The sequence below is a fragment of the Eulemur rufifrons genome, chromosome 19 (genome assembly GCF_041146395.1).
Source record: "Eulemur rufifrons isolate Redbay chromosome 19, OSU_ERuf_1, whole genome shotgun sequence".
Taxonomy (NCBI): domain Eukaryota; kingdom Metazoa; phylum Chordata; class Mammalia; order Primates; family Lemuridae; genus Eulemur; species Eulemur rufifrons.
In genome coordinates, this window is record NC_091001.1 from 47643000 (window position 1) to 47660272 (window position 17273).

The window sequence follows — 17273 nt, forward strand, 5'->3', positions numbered from 1 at the left end:
CAAGCCCCTACCAAACGTATTATTTGCAAATATTTTCTTCTATTCTGTGGGTTTCATTTTAATTTTCTTGATGGTGTCCTTTGAAGCACAAAAGTTTTTAGTTGTAATGAAGTCAAATTTTTCTATTTTTGCTTTTATTGCTCACACTTTTGGTGTTATATCTAAGAATCCATTGCCAAATCAAAGTTCATGAAGATTTACCTCTATGCTTTCTTCTGAGAGTTTTGTAGTTTTAGCTTTTACACTTAGGTCTTTGATACATTTTCAGTTAATTTTACATGTGGTGTGAGGTTAGGATCCACCTTTATTCTTTTGCACATGGCTATACAATTGTCCCAGCATCATTTGTTGAAAAGATTAATCTTTCACCATTAAGTGATCTTGGCATTAAAATAAGTTGGCAATAGACATGTGGTTTTATTTGTGGACTCACAATTCTATTCCATTGATCTTTATGTCTATCCTTATGTCAGTATCAAACTGTCTTAACTAATGTTTTGTAGTAAGTTTTCAAATTGGGAATTTTGAGTCTTTCTACTTCATTCTTCTTTTTCAAGATTGTGCTGGCTATTCTTGCAATTCTATATGAATTTTAGAATTAAATTGTCAATTTCTACAAAGAAGCCCACTGGGATTCTGATATGGATTACACTGAATCTATAGATAAGTTTGGGGAGTATTGCTATCTTATCAAGTCTTCCAATCTGTGAACATGAGGTGTTTTTCCATTTATTTAGATCTTCTTTAATTTCCTTCAACAATGTTTTGTAATTTTCAGAGTGTAAGTTTTATACTTCTTTTGTTAAATTTATTCCTAAGTGTTTTATTATTTTTGATGCTATTGTAAATGAAATTGTTTTTAATTGTGTTTTTAGATTGTTTGTTGCAAGTATATAGAAATACAATTGTTTTTTATATTTATTTTCTACCCTCTAACCATGCTGAATTTATTAATTCTAGTAGGGTTTTTGTGTATTCCTTACGATTGTTTTTTTTTTTTTTTTTTTTTTGAGACAGAGTCTCACTCTCTTGCCTGGGCTAGAGTGCCGTGGCATCAGCCTAGCTCACAGCAACCTCAAACTCCTGGGCTCAAGTGATCCTCCTGCCTCAGCCTCCCAAGTAGCTGGGACTACAGGCATGTACCACCATGCCTGGCTAATTTTTTCTATTTTTAGTGGTTTGGCTAATTTCTTTCTATTTTTAGTAGAGACGGGGTCTCCCTCTTGCTCAGGCTGATCTCAAACTCCTGAGCTCAAGCAATCCTCCTGCCTCGGCCTCCCAGAGTGCTAGAATTACAGGCATGAGCCACCGCGCCCGGCCCCTTAGGATTTTCTATATACAAGATCATGTCATCTGGGAATAAAGATAGTTTTACTTCCTTTCCTAATCTGGATGCCTTTTATTTCTTATTTTTGCCTAATTGCCCTGGCTAAAACTCTAGTACAATACTGAATAGAAATGATAAAAGTAGGCATCCTTGTCTGGTTCCTGATCTCGGGGGAGAAACATCCAGTCTTTCACCATGATGTTAGCTGTGGGTTTCTTGTAGATGCTCTTTATCAGGTTGCGTTCTCTTCTATTCCTAGTTTTTAAGTGTTTTTACCATGAAAGGATGATGGACGTTAGTCGAATGCTTTTTATATGTGTATTGAGACAATTGTGTGGTTTTTATTAGGTTGTTAAGTATGAAATGTCTGATCTCCTTACATACTAAGTTTGACAGTTGATATCTTTGACATTTCACTTTGACACTTCTTTTAAAATTTTTATTGTGAAGGTACATCCTCATTCTTTCAAACGCATGGTTTGGCTTGAGATTATCTTTCAGATGTTTTTTAGACCAATTTATGTGAAACCATGGTTAAGTCAAAAATTCATGTTATTTTTGAATATGAGTTCCATTGTGGAACCAATGCTGCACAGACAGCTTGAAATATCCATGAAGTGTTTGGGAAGGATGTGGCTAATGAACACACAGTATATCCATGGTTTGAGAAGTTCCATTCTGGTGATTTTAATCTTGAAATTGAGCCATGTGAGCCCCCTGAGACCAAGGTGGATAATGATGAGCTGAAAGCTGTAGTGGAAGTGAATCCATCTCAACCTATGTGTAAATTAGCAGCGAGGTTTGACATCTCTATTTCAATAATATTGGACCATTTGAAACAAATGGGCAAGATAGAGGCTGGATAGATGGGTACCGCATGAATTAAATGAGCATTAGAAGAGAAATCATCTCAATGCTTGCTTTCTTTGCTGTCACGACATAAAGGTGAACCATTTCTACACTGTATTGTTACGTTGTGATGAAAAATGGATTCTTTTTGACAATCACAAGTATTTGGCACAATGGCTGGATAAAGATGAAGTGCCGAAACACAGTCCAAAACCAAATATTCATCAAAAAAGGCTAATAATGTCTGTTTGGTGGTCCAGCGCTGGTATTATCAACTATAGCTTCATGAAACCTGGTCTATCGATTACAGAGGATGTGTACTGCCACCAATTGGACAAAATAATGAGGATGCTTGCAATTAAGCAGCCAAAATTCGTCAATAGAGACAGGCCAATCCTGTCGCTGGACTTGGAAACTCTCTGTCATCCACCGTATTCACCGGACCTTGTACCAATTGACTATCACTTCTTCCAGGCTTTGGGCCACTTCTTACAAGGAAAAATATTCAATTCTCAACAAGCTGTGTAAAACGCTTTTGTGATTTCATTGCCACTCGCTCTCCAGGCTTCTTTGCTGCTGGCATAAACTAGCTACTCTTAAGATGGCAAAACTGTGTCAATAGTTTAGATGCTCACTTTGATTAATTATACTGCTTCTTGTTTGAGATAGAATAAACCTCTGATTCAAAATCGGACAGTTCATATTTAATGACCTAAATCTATATATATATTATGTATATATATTTTTTCCTATTGATATCGTATATTACATCAATTGATTTGGGGATGTTAAACCAAAATTTCATTCCTGGGTTAAATCTCACCGAGTCATAGTTCTTTCTATATGCTGCTGGATTCTGTTTGGTAATATTTTGTTGAGCATTTTTGTGTCCATATTTATAAATATATTGGTCTGTAGTTTTCTTTTTTTGTCATGTCTTTGGTTTTGATATCAGGATAATACTGGCCTCATAGAATTAGTTGGGAAGTGTTTTCTCCTCTTCTATTTTTTGGAAGTTTGTGAGGAACTGGTATTCTTTTTTGAAATGTTTGATAGAATTTAGTGGAGTAGCTCTCTGGACCTGGGCTTTTCTTTATATGTAGTTTTTGATTACTAACTCAATCTCTTTTACTTGTTATAGGCCTCTTTGGAATTTCTATTTCTTCTGGAGTCTATTTTAATAGTATGTGTCTTTCTGGGAATGTGTCCATTTCATCTAAGTTATCTAATTTATTGGCATATAATGGTTCATAGTATTCCTTTATAATGCTTCCTATTTCTGTATGGTTAGTAATAATGTTCCCTCTTTAATTTCTGATTCCGATCATCTGAGTCTTCTCTTTTTTTTCTTGGTTAATCTGGCAAAAGGTTTGTCAGTTTTGTTGATCTTTTGAAGAATCAAATTCTGGTTTAACTGGTTTTTTTTACATGATCTTTCTATTTTATTGATTTCTGCTCTAATTTTCAATATTTCCTTCCTTCTGCTTTTTTTTTAGGTTTGGTTTGATCTTTTCAGTGTCTTGAGATAGAATGTGAGGTTACAATTTGAGATCTTTATTCTTTCTTAATATAGGCATTTACAACTATACACTTCCTTCTAAGCACTGTTTTAGCTGTATCTCATAAATTTTGGTATGCTGCATCTTCATTTTCATTCATCTCAAAGCGTTACCTAATTTCCCTTTTGATTTTTTTCTCTGACCTATTTGTTACTTAGGATTGTGTTCTTTAATTTCCACATATTTGTGAGTTTCCCAAGTTTCTCTGTTTTTGGTTTTTAATGTCATTCCATTGTGGTGGGAGAGTATGCTTCATATCATTTCTATCCTTTTAAACTTATTTTATGGCTTACCAGATAGTCTACCCTGGAGAGTAATCCATGTGCTCTTGAGAAGAATGTATATTCTGGTGTTGGTGACTAGAATGTTACAAAAACGCCTCTTTGGTTTAGAGTGTTTAAGTGTTCCATTAATATTTCCTTCTTGGTCTTCAATCTAGTTGTTCTGTCCATAATGTAAGTGGGGCATAGGAGTCTCCAACTATTATTGTTGAACTGTCTATTTCTCCCTTTACCTCTATCAGATTTGCCTCATATTTTGGTGCTCTGTTACTAGGTTCATATATTTTTATAGTTGTTGTACCTTCCTCATGACTGACATTTTATAAAAATGTCCTATTTAAAATCTCTAGTAATTTTCTTTTAATTTTAAAGTCTATTTTATCTGACAGTAGTATAGCCACTTGAGCTCTTTTGTGGTTGCTGTTTGCATGCTATATATTTTTCCATTCTTTTAATTTATTTGTACCTTTGAATCAAAAATCTTTCTCTTGTAGATAGTATATAGTTGGCTCTTGCTTTTTTAAAATCCAGTCTGACAATTTCCGCCTTTTAATTGGATTGTCTCATCCATTCACATTTAATATTTTTATTGATATAGTTGGATTTATGTCTGCCATTTTACTTTTTTGTTTTCTATGTGTCTCATGTCTTTTTTTCCCTTTATTCCTTCTTTACAACTTTCTTTTGCATTAAATAAAAATTTTCTAATGCAGTACTTTAATGATTTTTACTATCTTTTTTGAGTTTTTTTTTTTTTTAGTGGTTATTCTAGGGCTTATCGTATACAACTTATCAGAAACAACCGTAGGTTTATACTAACTTAATTCCAATGAGATATAGAAACATTTGTCCTATATAGCTCTATTCCCTTTTCTCCCTTTTTGTGTTATTATTATTATACATATTACATCTATAAATGTTACAAACCCAGAAATATATTTTACTTTATATAATTGCATGAGTTTAATAGAAACTGAGAGAAGAAATAAGAGTAATTATATGTTTATAGCTTTTGTTATATTAACCTTCTTACTCATCACTTCTGATTTTTTCTTTTTGTGTGTAGATTTGAGTTACCATCTGGAGTCATTTCCTTAGCACAATACAGCTTTGCTCCCACCTATTTCTTTTGTGCTGTTCTCGGCATATATACTACATTTCTAAATGTTATTGACCAAACAATACATTATATACATGTGGTCTTATTCAATTGCTTTTTAATTCAGTTGAAGAGAAAGGAAAAAGAACATGCATTTATACTCTCTTTTTCAATTACTTAGTTACCTTTGCTGGTGTTTTTTGTTTGTTTTTTGATTCGGACTCGTCTGGGTCAGTTGGCTTTCAGCCTGAAGAACCTCCTTCAGTATTGCTTGTAACGCTAGCAAAAAATTCTCCCAGTTTTTGTTTATCTGGGAATGTCTTTATTTGCCCTTCATTTTTGAAAGATTGCTTTGTGGATACAGAATTCTTGGTTGACATCTTATTTCTTTGAGAATTTTGAGTATGTTATCCCACTGCTTTATACCTCCTAATATTTCTGCTGAGAATTCAACTGTTAACCTTGCTGGGTTCCCTTGTAAGTGACACATTGTTTTTCTCTTGCTGCTTTCAAGATTTCCTCCTTGTCTTTCTCTGCCAGAATTTTTGTTATGATTTGCCTGTTCATGGATCTTTTACTCTTTACCCTTCTTGGGTCTTGTTTAGTTTCCTTAATGTGTCGATTTTGGTTTTTTAATAAATTTAGGAAATTTTTAGCCATTATTTCTTTAGATGTTTTTTTCTCCTTTATCTTTCTCTTCTTCTAATAATAATAGCATTACATGTACATTGATGTGCTTAATAGCGACCCACATTTCTCTGAGACTTTTCATTTCTTCATTCTTTTTTCTTTCTGTTTTTCAGATTGTGTAATCTCTATCAATCTACCTTTGAGTTCTCTAATTCTTTCTTCTGCCAGTTCAAAGCTACTCTTGAGCCCCTCTAGCAAATTTTTCGTTTCAGTTTTTGTAACTTTTGACTCCAGAATTTACTTTGCTTCTTTCTGGAAATTTATTTCTCTTTATGATACTCTCTATTTAATGTAACATTGTGAATACCTTCTTTTACTTCTTTAATCATGGTTTTCTTTAGTTCGTTGAACACATTTATAATAGCTACTTTGAAAGCTTTGTTTGTGAAATCTAATATCTATTCACGGTCATAGGCAGTTTTTGTTGCTTGACCCAGTGTGGGGGTCATACTTTCCTGTTTCTTTTCCATGTCTCATAATTTTTGGTTAGAAACTGGACATTTTAGATAATATAGCAACTCTGGGTACTGGTCCTCTCCTCCGGGGCTTGTTATTATTATTTGCTTGTTTCTTAGTGACTGGTTGGATTATTTTGATGGAGTCTATTCCACCCTCCCCTTTAGTGTTTAGTCTCTGATGTTTCTCCTTAGAGGGTGCAGCCTTGGTATGACCAGTCACCCGGTGGGTGAAAGTGGTTTTGGCCGGGCTTTCTTTGACTGTCTCTTTCCATGACCACACCCAGCTATTAAGCTCCACTAATTGTCAGCTGATATATCCTGGGGCATAACTTACTCCACAGACTAAACCAATAAAATTCAGCTCCTTGGAAGGGACAGTTCCCAAGGTCAGTTTTTGAGATTTGTTCTGATGCCAGGCAAGCTCCTCTCAGCTCTCTCCTTCCCCAGTTCTTTCAGGAAAACCATTTGGCCTCTGGTTTAGCATATATGTCCAATGAGTCCACCAATTTCCTCTCAGCTGTCTTTCACCACAATGTCTACTGTTTTTGAGAGTGCCTTTAGGCCTGAACTTCTCCACACTCTATTGCAAATAAGAAGTCCCTCTCTCAGGACCTTTTTGTGTTCCCAAGTTAGTAAGCTTTTAGCTGTGGGCTACCCTTGGATAGGAGTGGGAAGGGGCATAATATCCCACATAAGTCAGTGCCCGTTTGGCTGAGGACAATTCTCTGGAGAAAGAATAAGCTGTGAGCTGTCAGCAGCCAATTCCACAGCAGTTGGGGGATAGATGTCTTACCCATATAAAGGGGATCTGGGTAAGTGACAACCGAATTCCACTATATTACTCAGGGCTGGGTCTAAGGTGAGGTAATTAAGGCACCCACTTGCAGGGTCAAGCAAGTGCAGGCTCAACATCTGAGAGTGAGCACCTCCTGAAATTGTGTCCGCTAGATGCCTCACTTGCCTTCCTAGTCCTAGCCTGGATGCTACTCATCCTTTGATATCTCCATTAACTGTACCTATGCCTTTCACCCCACCAGTGACTCCTTCTAGAGACATAACCAATTCCCCAACCTCCTGTGCATCAGTATAACCCTGTAAACACTTCCATCGCAACGAATAGGGCATTGCATCCTTTTCTTTTTGTATCTTAATTTTTCCCTCATTCTGTTCACTCACTGGGCCATTGCTCCACAAAGCCAGGAATGGGGTTTAATTTTTCCTGGCATCTTTAGCTCTGAGGCATACTAGGCATTCAATAAATGGTTAATTAAACAAATGAATGGCTGGTGAATGAATCTAAGCAGTCACTCAGCTCCTACTTCACAGTAAGTCTATAAAATATGTGTTAGAGCTGGAGCCTCCCTTCCAGAGCATCTAATCCAGTGTTTCACAAACTTAATAATATTAACAACCGTTTTAAAGAAAAAATCCTCACAAACCCCCTGAGACGACTTTTGTGGACCCCAAGGTCCCTGTTCCCTAGTTTGAGAAGAACTCACATAAAGGCCAAGCGCAGTGGCTTGTGCCCATAATCCTAGAATTCTGGGAGGCCAAGGAGAGAAAATTGCTTGAGCTCAGGAGTTTGAGATGAGCCTGAGCAAGAGAGAGACCCCATCTCTACTAAAAACAGAAAAATGAGCCAGGCATGGTGGCATGCACCTGTAGTCCCAGCTACTTGGGAGGCTGAGGCAGGAGAATCACTTGAACCCAGGACTTTGAGGTTGCTGTGAGCTAGGCTGACACCACAGAACTCTAGCCCAGGTGACAGAGCAAGACTCTGTCTCAGAAAAAAATACCTCACATAAGAAAGTCTTATTCTATGAATACTTCCATGATTTTTTCACTGCAAATAGGAAGATTTGGCTTTAGAAATTATTAAAGCTTTTTGAGATTATCATCAAAATGAAATCAGGAAATTAAAAATTGCTCTTGGAACTAGGCCTCCTATAGATACCCTAGTTCTCACCCAACCCCCTCATTTTAACTCATTAAGCTTCACAGACTAGGAAACTTGGAGTCTGCATTTCAGTTCTGCCAATGTCTAGCTTTGGAGATGGACAAGTCACTTGACCTATCAGAGCCTCAGTTTCCTCATCCATGGAGGTGCAATAATAACATTGACATCACAGGGTTGCCATGGACATTAATTAGAAAATCCAGAACCCAGCCTGAGCAATAGCAAGACCCTGTCTCTACTAAAAATAGAAAAAATCAGCTGGGGTTGTTGGCACGTGCCTGTAGTCCCAGCTGCTCAGGAGGCTGAGGCAGGAGGATCACTTGAGCCCAGGAGTTTGGACGCCATGGCACTTTACCCAGGGTGACAGAATGAGACTCCAACTCAAAAAAAAAAAGAAGAAAAGAAAATCCAGGAAAGTGCTTTGGACACTGCGCTGGGCCATACACACTGTAGTTTGTCATTATTGCTCACGAGTGAAGCATGGCACGGGAAGCATCAGACCTTTCCATTAGCACCTTGCCAGGCATTACGGAGATGGAGTAGGGCCCAACACATGAGAATGGAGGTTCTACTGTCCCTGTCTCATATTGCTGGCAAGTCAGTTTGGCCTTGCTCACTCAGTTGGGAAGGACAGAGGCTTCCCCAGGGTGATGTTCTCTTCTTTGTCTCATTACTGCCTTCCAAGCACACACCCTGGCTCCAGTGGGGCAGCATGTTCCTGTGTGGCCAGAGGCCCAAAAAATCCCATCAGGTAGATATTATTATCCCCACTTGACAGATCAGGGAGCTGGAGAAGTGAAGCCCAAGGCCACACAGCTAGCACCTAAATCTGGAATTCAGAACCAAGCCTGGCTCCAGGCTCCTGGTACGTGCTACTTCCTTGTGGACTATGTGCTGCTCCTGAGGCAAAGCAGAGACCATAACAGTCCATTACTTGGAATGTGCCCCACGCTTTCCATAATCAAGATAGGCGCATAGCTAAGGTATTAGACAAACCCAACTTCTGGGGGGCTCATCTGGGTGGAGGGAGGAGATCGCCCTGTTTGTGGCATTGTGGTGTTAGTGGCATTGTGGTTGGTTTGCTTTGCAGGGAGTGAGGGAGATGTAATGATGAGGAGCATGAAAGGAAAGACAGTGTCAGGGACAGTGAGGACAGAGGGCAGACCAGGGTGATAAAGGGGAAGTGAGTGAAGACAAAGTGGAAGGGGCAGAGAGCCAGGAGGTTTGCTGAGGGCATTAGCACTAGACCATGAGCTCACCCGTGCATAGTGATCGTGGAGTCTGCACACCTAACCCAGTGCTTGGCACAGTGTAACTTCACAGTAAATGCTTCTGACTGAACCATCAAACCCAGGGAGATTTACTGAATAGCACTGGAAGAAGTAGTAGATCTCAAAACACTGCCCCCCAAATTATCACAAAAATGCCTGTGAAGATGAAGAAAATAATCTGATCTTGCAGCAGCTCTTAAAACTGAGACCAACGGGCAATCATTAGACAGATGAACTGGGATCTGATTATGAGATAGATGTTGCCATTCTGAGAAAAACACCCAGGCTACAGCTCCCGGTGCTTACCCAGCTTTGCCTTGTGAGTACTGGCTGTGAGAAAGCAAGATTGTTCCACCTAGATTCTGCCCTCCGGCCCAGACACTCAAAGCATAGGAAAAACAAAAACTGTCATTTAATCCACTCCTTTAAGTCCCTTGGATATTTCTTGGTGCGCCTTTGCACACACTTTATTTCTGTGTTCACTTTGCTTCTCCATCATACCCTCCATTCTCACATTCCATATATCTGGAGGTAGACACTGCCAATCCCAGGGAATATGGCAGTGAGTAGTGTGCGTGTGTATGTTGGAGAGTGGAGCTTGCGGGATGTGAGTGTGTGCACAGCACATCTTGGGAAATTAATTCTAGGAGTAAAGAATTGTCTGTGGGAGGGACCCAAAGGACCCCACAGAAGTTCATCCAAGATATTCCATTCACTTAGAGAACCAGAGAAATACAGGAGGGGGTAGCGCAAGGGGAAAGGCAATCAGGCAGGGAACTAAGAAATCAACCTGCTCCAGGATGTAGCTCTGAAAAGAGAAAGCAAGCCCTGTGGAGGGTAGGACCAAGAGCCACCTACTCCCAAACAATCTGAGTGGTCACATCTTGCCTTGTTGATGTGGAGTAAAGAGAAAAACGACATTGGATTTATAACAAAAGGATAGATTTTTTTTAAAAAAGGAAACAGCATTAGGAAGAATAAGAAGGAGAGCAAAGTCTCTGAAAGATCCAGAAGAAAATTTTAGGAAACAGTTTGGCCATAACCCCATATTGGTGTATGGCATATACTGTGTGCTATAGGACAGCACCCTGGCCTCTCAGCTGACACTGCAACTGACCCTTCCACAGGCCATTTCACTGTTTAATCAACCCAGCTGATCTGGGATGATGTGTGACACATGGTATAACCAGTGAATTCTATAGACATGAGCTCATTGGTATACTCCCTTCCCCATAAAATGAATTCCTTGATCATAGGCAATTTTGTGTGAGTTACCAAGGTAATGAGTAAGGTATTCTTTAAGTTCACAAATGGTGCTGGCAGAAGCACCGTCAACAGAGAATGCAAATCCTTATCTTAAGTAAGTATCTATTCCCATGAAGACAAATTGCTGTCTCCTCCATAATGGAAAAGGTCCAATATAATTAACCTAAGATGTGGGGGCTGGCTTATTTTCCAAGGATATGTGTCATAATGAGGCCTCGGTGTTGATCCCTGCTGTTGGGACATTGGGCACTCAGCAGTGACAGTAGTCAGATTAGTCTTGGTAAGAGAAGTCCAAGTTGGTGAGCTCATGCATAAATTTTATCCCTGCCACCAGGGCCATTTTGTTCATGGGCCCATTGAGCATGCATCAAAGTATTTAGAGAAAGGAAATCACTTTCAGCCATGTGGGTTATATTGCCCACCAGACCTTTGAAAGCCCCCTCTGCAGTGGATGCTCTTTGGTGAATGTTCACAGGGGTTACAAATATGTACTTTTAGAGCCCATTTCAAGGCGTCTACACATATACTTCTCTCCAGACTTTCTTGTCACCAGCCTTACGATCTTGTTCTTTGCACATCAATGACAAGTCTTCCAAGCCATTAAATATTGACCATAAATTGGAATAGTTTCACACCCCAGAGCATCTCTCTTTCTGCACTAAGTGGACAACAGATGTACTGCTTACAATTCTGCTTGTTGGAAGGATTTCCCTCCACCCCTGTCTTTCAGATTTGCTCCTCAGGGGAGATGTAAAACAGCAGCTGTTCTCTTGTAGGCTTATCATGCAGACTCATCTGCAAACCAAGGCTGTGCTTTTTCTCCCTCTGTCAACTAGTCATAGGCAACTCCCCATGACGTGATAGGTGTGGGTTGAGAGAGAAGTGGTGAGAAAGTGGCAGTAAGAACTGCTGGAGTGTGGGCCACATGCACATGTAATTTTTTTTGAGCCTTTTAGACCTGTTTGGGCCTTATCTTGTATATACCATTTCCATTTTATGCTCAGTACTGCTACACACTCCAATTTTATGACTCAGTAGATTAGATAATGGCCAGTTCATGATGGACAGTTTGGGTTGCCTAGTCCTTCATGTTCTCTATCAGGGGCCAAACTCAGGCTTGTTCTTGGATTTGGTGCCCAGGCTTTGCGGTCTCATGGGGCTTTCTGACTGTCTTCTCTGAAGACAGCACAGGGCTTCCTGTGTGCGAAAGAGGCCCCTGCACTAAAGGCTTCCCTGACATAATTTTGTTACTGCATTAAGCAGAATAATAATGACTAACCTGACTTTCGCTTCTGTTTGGTTAAGCTTCACAACAATTTGGTGAAGTAGGTTTTATCTTCTCATTTAATCAGAAGAGGAAAACTGAGACATAGCTCTAGAGGTAACATGCCTTGCCCAAGTCTGCATGGCTCGAAAGTGGTGACAGCTGGAGTCAGACTGCCACCTGCAACACCATCTCCTTACCCACCCAAAGTAGCTTCCTGCGGACACGTTGGTACCAGCAGCCTGTGGAGTCTTAGTGCACAGAGACAGATTAGATTTATCTAGCTTGGGCCAAGGGATAGGGCATGGGGTGGGGTAGCTAAAGCCTAGGATATCAGTGGTTCTTGGTACAGGATGATTTTGCTGAACTCCAAAGGACTACATTCTCAAAGATGATGTCTACATTATAATGTAATTGAAGTATCTATCGATGACATGATATCATATCTAAAATCTGTCTAAAATAGCCAGGAAGAGAGAAGTCACTGATGAAACAAGATTGACCATGTGTTGATAATTGCTGAAGCTGAGTAATGAAAATATAATTCATTATGCTATTCTCTCCCCATAATAAAAAAGTAAAATATATATTATATTTACCATGGTAGAACACATTCTGGGCCATAAACACACCTTGACAAGTTTAAAACAATAGAAATTACACAATGTCTGCTCTTAGACTATAATAGAATTAAACTAGAAATTGATAACATAAAGATACCTGGAAAATCTCAAAATACTTAGAGATTAAACAATATGCTTCTAAACAATTTGTAGGCCAAAGAAATCTCAGGAGAATTTTTAAAATATGTTTAACTAAGTAATACAATTGTCAAAGTTTGTGGGATGCAATGAAAGTAGTGCTTAGAGGGAAATATATATAGCATTGACTGTATATATTAGAAAAGAAGAAAGATCAAAATCAATAATCTAAGCTTCTACCTTAGAAAACTACAAAAAGAAGAGCAAATTAAATCTAAAGTAAACAGACAAGATATAATTAAAATTAGAACAGAAATCAATAAAATCAAAAACAGAAAATCAGTAGAGAAAATCAACAAAACCTAAATCTGGTTCTTTGAAAACATCAATAAAATTGATAAACAAGGCTCTAGCCAAGCTAAATAAGAAAAAAGGAGCAAGGGCACAATTATTAATATCAAAAATGAAAGAACATCACTATAGATCCTATGGACATTAAAGAGAAAATAAAGGAATATTATGAACAACTCTATGCCCACAAATTTGACAACCTAGATAAAATGGACCAATTCCTTAGAAGTCACAACCTGCCAAAACTAACCTAAGAAGAAATAGACAATCTGAATATGCTTCTAACAAGTAAAGAGATTGAATCAAGAATTAATAATCTTCCCCCCAAAAAAGATATAGCTTAATAAGCTTCCAAAACAGAAAGCACCAGATCCAGATGGGTTCACTGGTGAATTTTACCAACAATTTAAGTAAAAAAAATCATAGAAATTATCTATAGTCTCTTCTAGATAATAGCAGCAGAGAGAATACTGCTTAACTCATTCTATGAGGTCAGCACTGATCTAATAACAAAGCCAGACAAAGACATTACAAGAATATAAAACTACAGGCCAGTATCTCTCATGAACATAGATGCAAAGCCCTCAACAAAATATCAGCAAGTTGAATACAGTATAAAAGGAATTATACACCATGACAAAGTGGGATTTATACCAGGTATCAAAGGCTGGTTCAACATTGAAAAACCAGTTAATGTAATCCATTGCATCAACTGGCTAAAGAAGAAAAATTACGTGATCATACCAATAGATGCAGAAAAAGCATTTGACAAATTTCAACCCCATTCATGACTAAAAACTCTCTGCAAACTAGGAATAGAGAGGAACTTCCTCAACCTGATAAAGAACATCCGAAAAACACCACACAACTAACATCATACTTAATGGTGAGAAACTTGAAGCTTTTCTGCTAAGATCAGGAACAAGTCAAGTATGTCCCCTCTGACCCCTCCTTTTCAACATTGTATTGGAAGTCATAGCTAATACAAGAAGACAAGAGACAGAAATAAAATTATATAGATCAAGAAGGAAGAAATAAAACTGCTTTGTTTGAAAGTGATATAATTATATAAACAACATTTTGCAAAAGTCAAAGCTTTTATAGCTTTCCTTTATACCAGCAATGAACAAGTGGAATTTGACATTTAAAACACATTGCCATTTACATTAGCACCTCCAAAATGAAATACTTAGGTATAAATCTATCAAAATTATGCAAGATCTATATGAACAAAACTGCAAAACTCTGATGAAAGATAACAAAGAAAAACTAAATAAATGGAGAAAGATTCCATATTCATGGATAGGAAGACTCAATATTGTCAAGACGTCAACTCTTCCCGACTTGACTTACAGATTCCATGTAATCCAAATCAAAATCCCAGCAAGTTATTTTTTGGATATTGGTAAGCTAATTCTAAAGTTTATATGGAGGGGCAAAAGGCCCAGAATAGCCAACTCAACACTGAAAGAGAAGAGCAAAGTTACAGGACTGACCTTATCTGACTTTAAGGGTTACTATAAAGCTGCGGTAATCAAGATGGTGTGATATTGGTAAAAGAATAGACAAACAGATGGATGGAACAGAATAGAAAGCCCAGTAATAGACTCACACAAATACAGTTGATTGTTGTTGCAAAGGAGCAAAAACAATACAATAGAACAAAGATAGTCTTTTCAACAAATGGTGCTGGAACAATCTAGACACAAACTTTATGCCCTTCAAAAGAATTAACTCAAAATGGATTATAGATCTAAATGTAAAACACAAAACTATAAACTCCTAGAAGATAACAGGAGAAAATTGAGGTAACTTGGGCATGGCAATGACTTTTTCAATATACCACCAAAGGCATGATCCATGAAAGAAAGAATCAATAAGTTTGACTTCATTAAAATTAAAAAATTCTGCTCTGTGAAAAACAATGCCAAGAGAATAAGAAGACAAGCCACATATTGGGAGAAAATATTTGCAAAAGACACATCTGAAAAAGACTATTATCTAACATATATAAAGAAGTTTTAAAATTCAATAAGAAAATGAAAAACAAAACCAATTAAAAATTGGAAAAGACCTGAACAGACACCTCACCAAAGAAGATATACAAAGGAAAAGTATGCATCTGAAAAGATGTTCAATGTCATATGTCATGAGGGAATTGCAAATCAAAACAACAATGAAGTACTACTGCACATCTATCTGAAACCTGAAACATGGACGACACCAAATGTTGATGAGGATGTAGAGCAACAGGAACTCTAATTCATTGCTGGTGGGAATGCAAAATGGTATAGCAGTTTGGCAATTTCTTGTAAAACTGAACATACTCTTACCAGATGATCCAGTAATCGCACTACTTGGTATTTTTATCCAAATGAACTGAAAACTTATGTCCACACAAAAACCTGCACATGAATGTTTATAACAGCTTTATTCATAATTAACAAAACTTGGAAGCAACTGAGATATCTCTCGGTGGGTGAATGGATGAATAAACTGTGATACCTCCAGGCAATGGAATGTTATTCAGTACTAAAAATAAATGAGCTATCAAGCTGTGAAAAATCATGGAGGAAACTTAAATGCATATTATTAAGTGAAAGAAGCCAGGCTGGAAAGGCTACATATTGTATGATTCCAACTACAAGAATTCTGGAAAAGGCAAAAGTATGGCGGCTGTAAGAATATCAATGGTTGTCAGCAGGTGGGGGAGGGAGGGATGAATAGGCAGAAAATAAAGGACTTTTAGGGCAGTGAAACCATTTTGTATGAAACTACAATGTTGGATACATGTCATTGTACATTTGTCCAACATATAGAATGTACAACACAAAGAATGATCCCTCATGTAAACTATGGACTTCAGGTGGTGATGTGTCAATGTAGGTTCATGGATTGCAAATGTACCACTCTGCAAATGTCAATAGTAATAGAAGCTGTGTACAGGGAGAGCAGAGGGTATATGGGAAATCTATGCACTTTCTGCTCAATTTTGCTGTGAACCTAAAACTGCTCTTAAAAATAAAATGTATGTGTGTATATATACATACACACACACACACATACATATATATGTATATATAATAGCTTATACAAATGATAGTCTACTTTTAAGAAGAGTGAGGTAGGAAAAAGGGTCTGCACAAACAAATAAATGTAATGGGTATAAATATCACTCTGCCAAATTTATTTTCCTTAAATCTACTTAATTCTGACTCTAAGACCTTGTCCTTCCTACATAGTCCATCTTGGACACTGCCAGGCCCTTTTTCCTCCTGGGATGTCATAGCACTGCAGGATACTGCTATAGAGCCCTGAGAATCAGGGGAAGGTTCCTACTCTACCTTACAGTTGCCACTGTCTTCCTCATTTTCCAGGCCTGTAGTGTTTCCAGGGATGGTGCCTTTTTGCTTTGAGGTCACATTTGGGACCCAAGAATCTTTGCTGAGGTTGGAAATGCCCTACTGGGGACTCAGCCTCCTTCTTCTCCATACTCACTCATCCTCCTGAGGCCTGGCTACCAACTCATGGGACCTGAGCGGAGTGAAAGTGACCACAGCTAATAGGCCCTCACACTCCTTCCTTTCCCATTCAATTGCAGGGGAAGACCTGATTCTTGAAGGTCTTGTACCTTGCGTACATCCATCTTAATCCCTTCAGTGCTGACCCACGCTGCAACAGCAGACAGGCCTCTCTCTGTCTTGGTGTTCTGCTTCAAGGAAAGTCCAGACAGAGGGACCACTAAGCTTGGCCACCTGGGAAAACTGGAAGAGGACAAGAGGGAAAAGTGAGGCAATGGCAGACAAAGAAAGAGAGAAACAATCATTTTCTACTTTTCATTGGGTGATAGCACCAGGTGAGAATCAGGACAGGCCGGGGTGCTGTTGAATACCTTCGGCTTCTCCTCCTCTCCCTGCCTAGATCTGAACTATGTCAGCTCTGTGAGGGCCCACACCTCATGGGGCTGCCTCCCATCTACGCTCCTCTGTGTTTGTGCTACATGGCCCCCAGATGGGGCCATTGTTCTTTTTCCTTGGCCTTAAGGTAAAATTGTCACTCACCTGCTGTCCCCTCCACTAGACCATGCACTCTTAGGGCATCTCAGGGTTCTAGGGAGCTGAGTCTGGTACACAGAGAGTGATGAAGTCAGTTGTCACATGAGAAAAGCATCCTACCTCTTTCTACCAAGACCTTCCACGA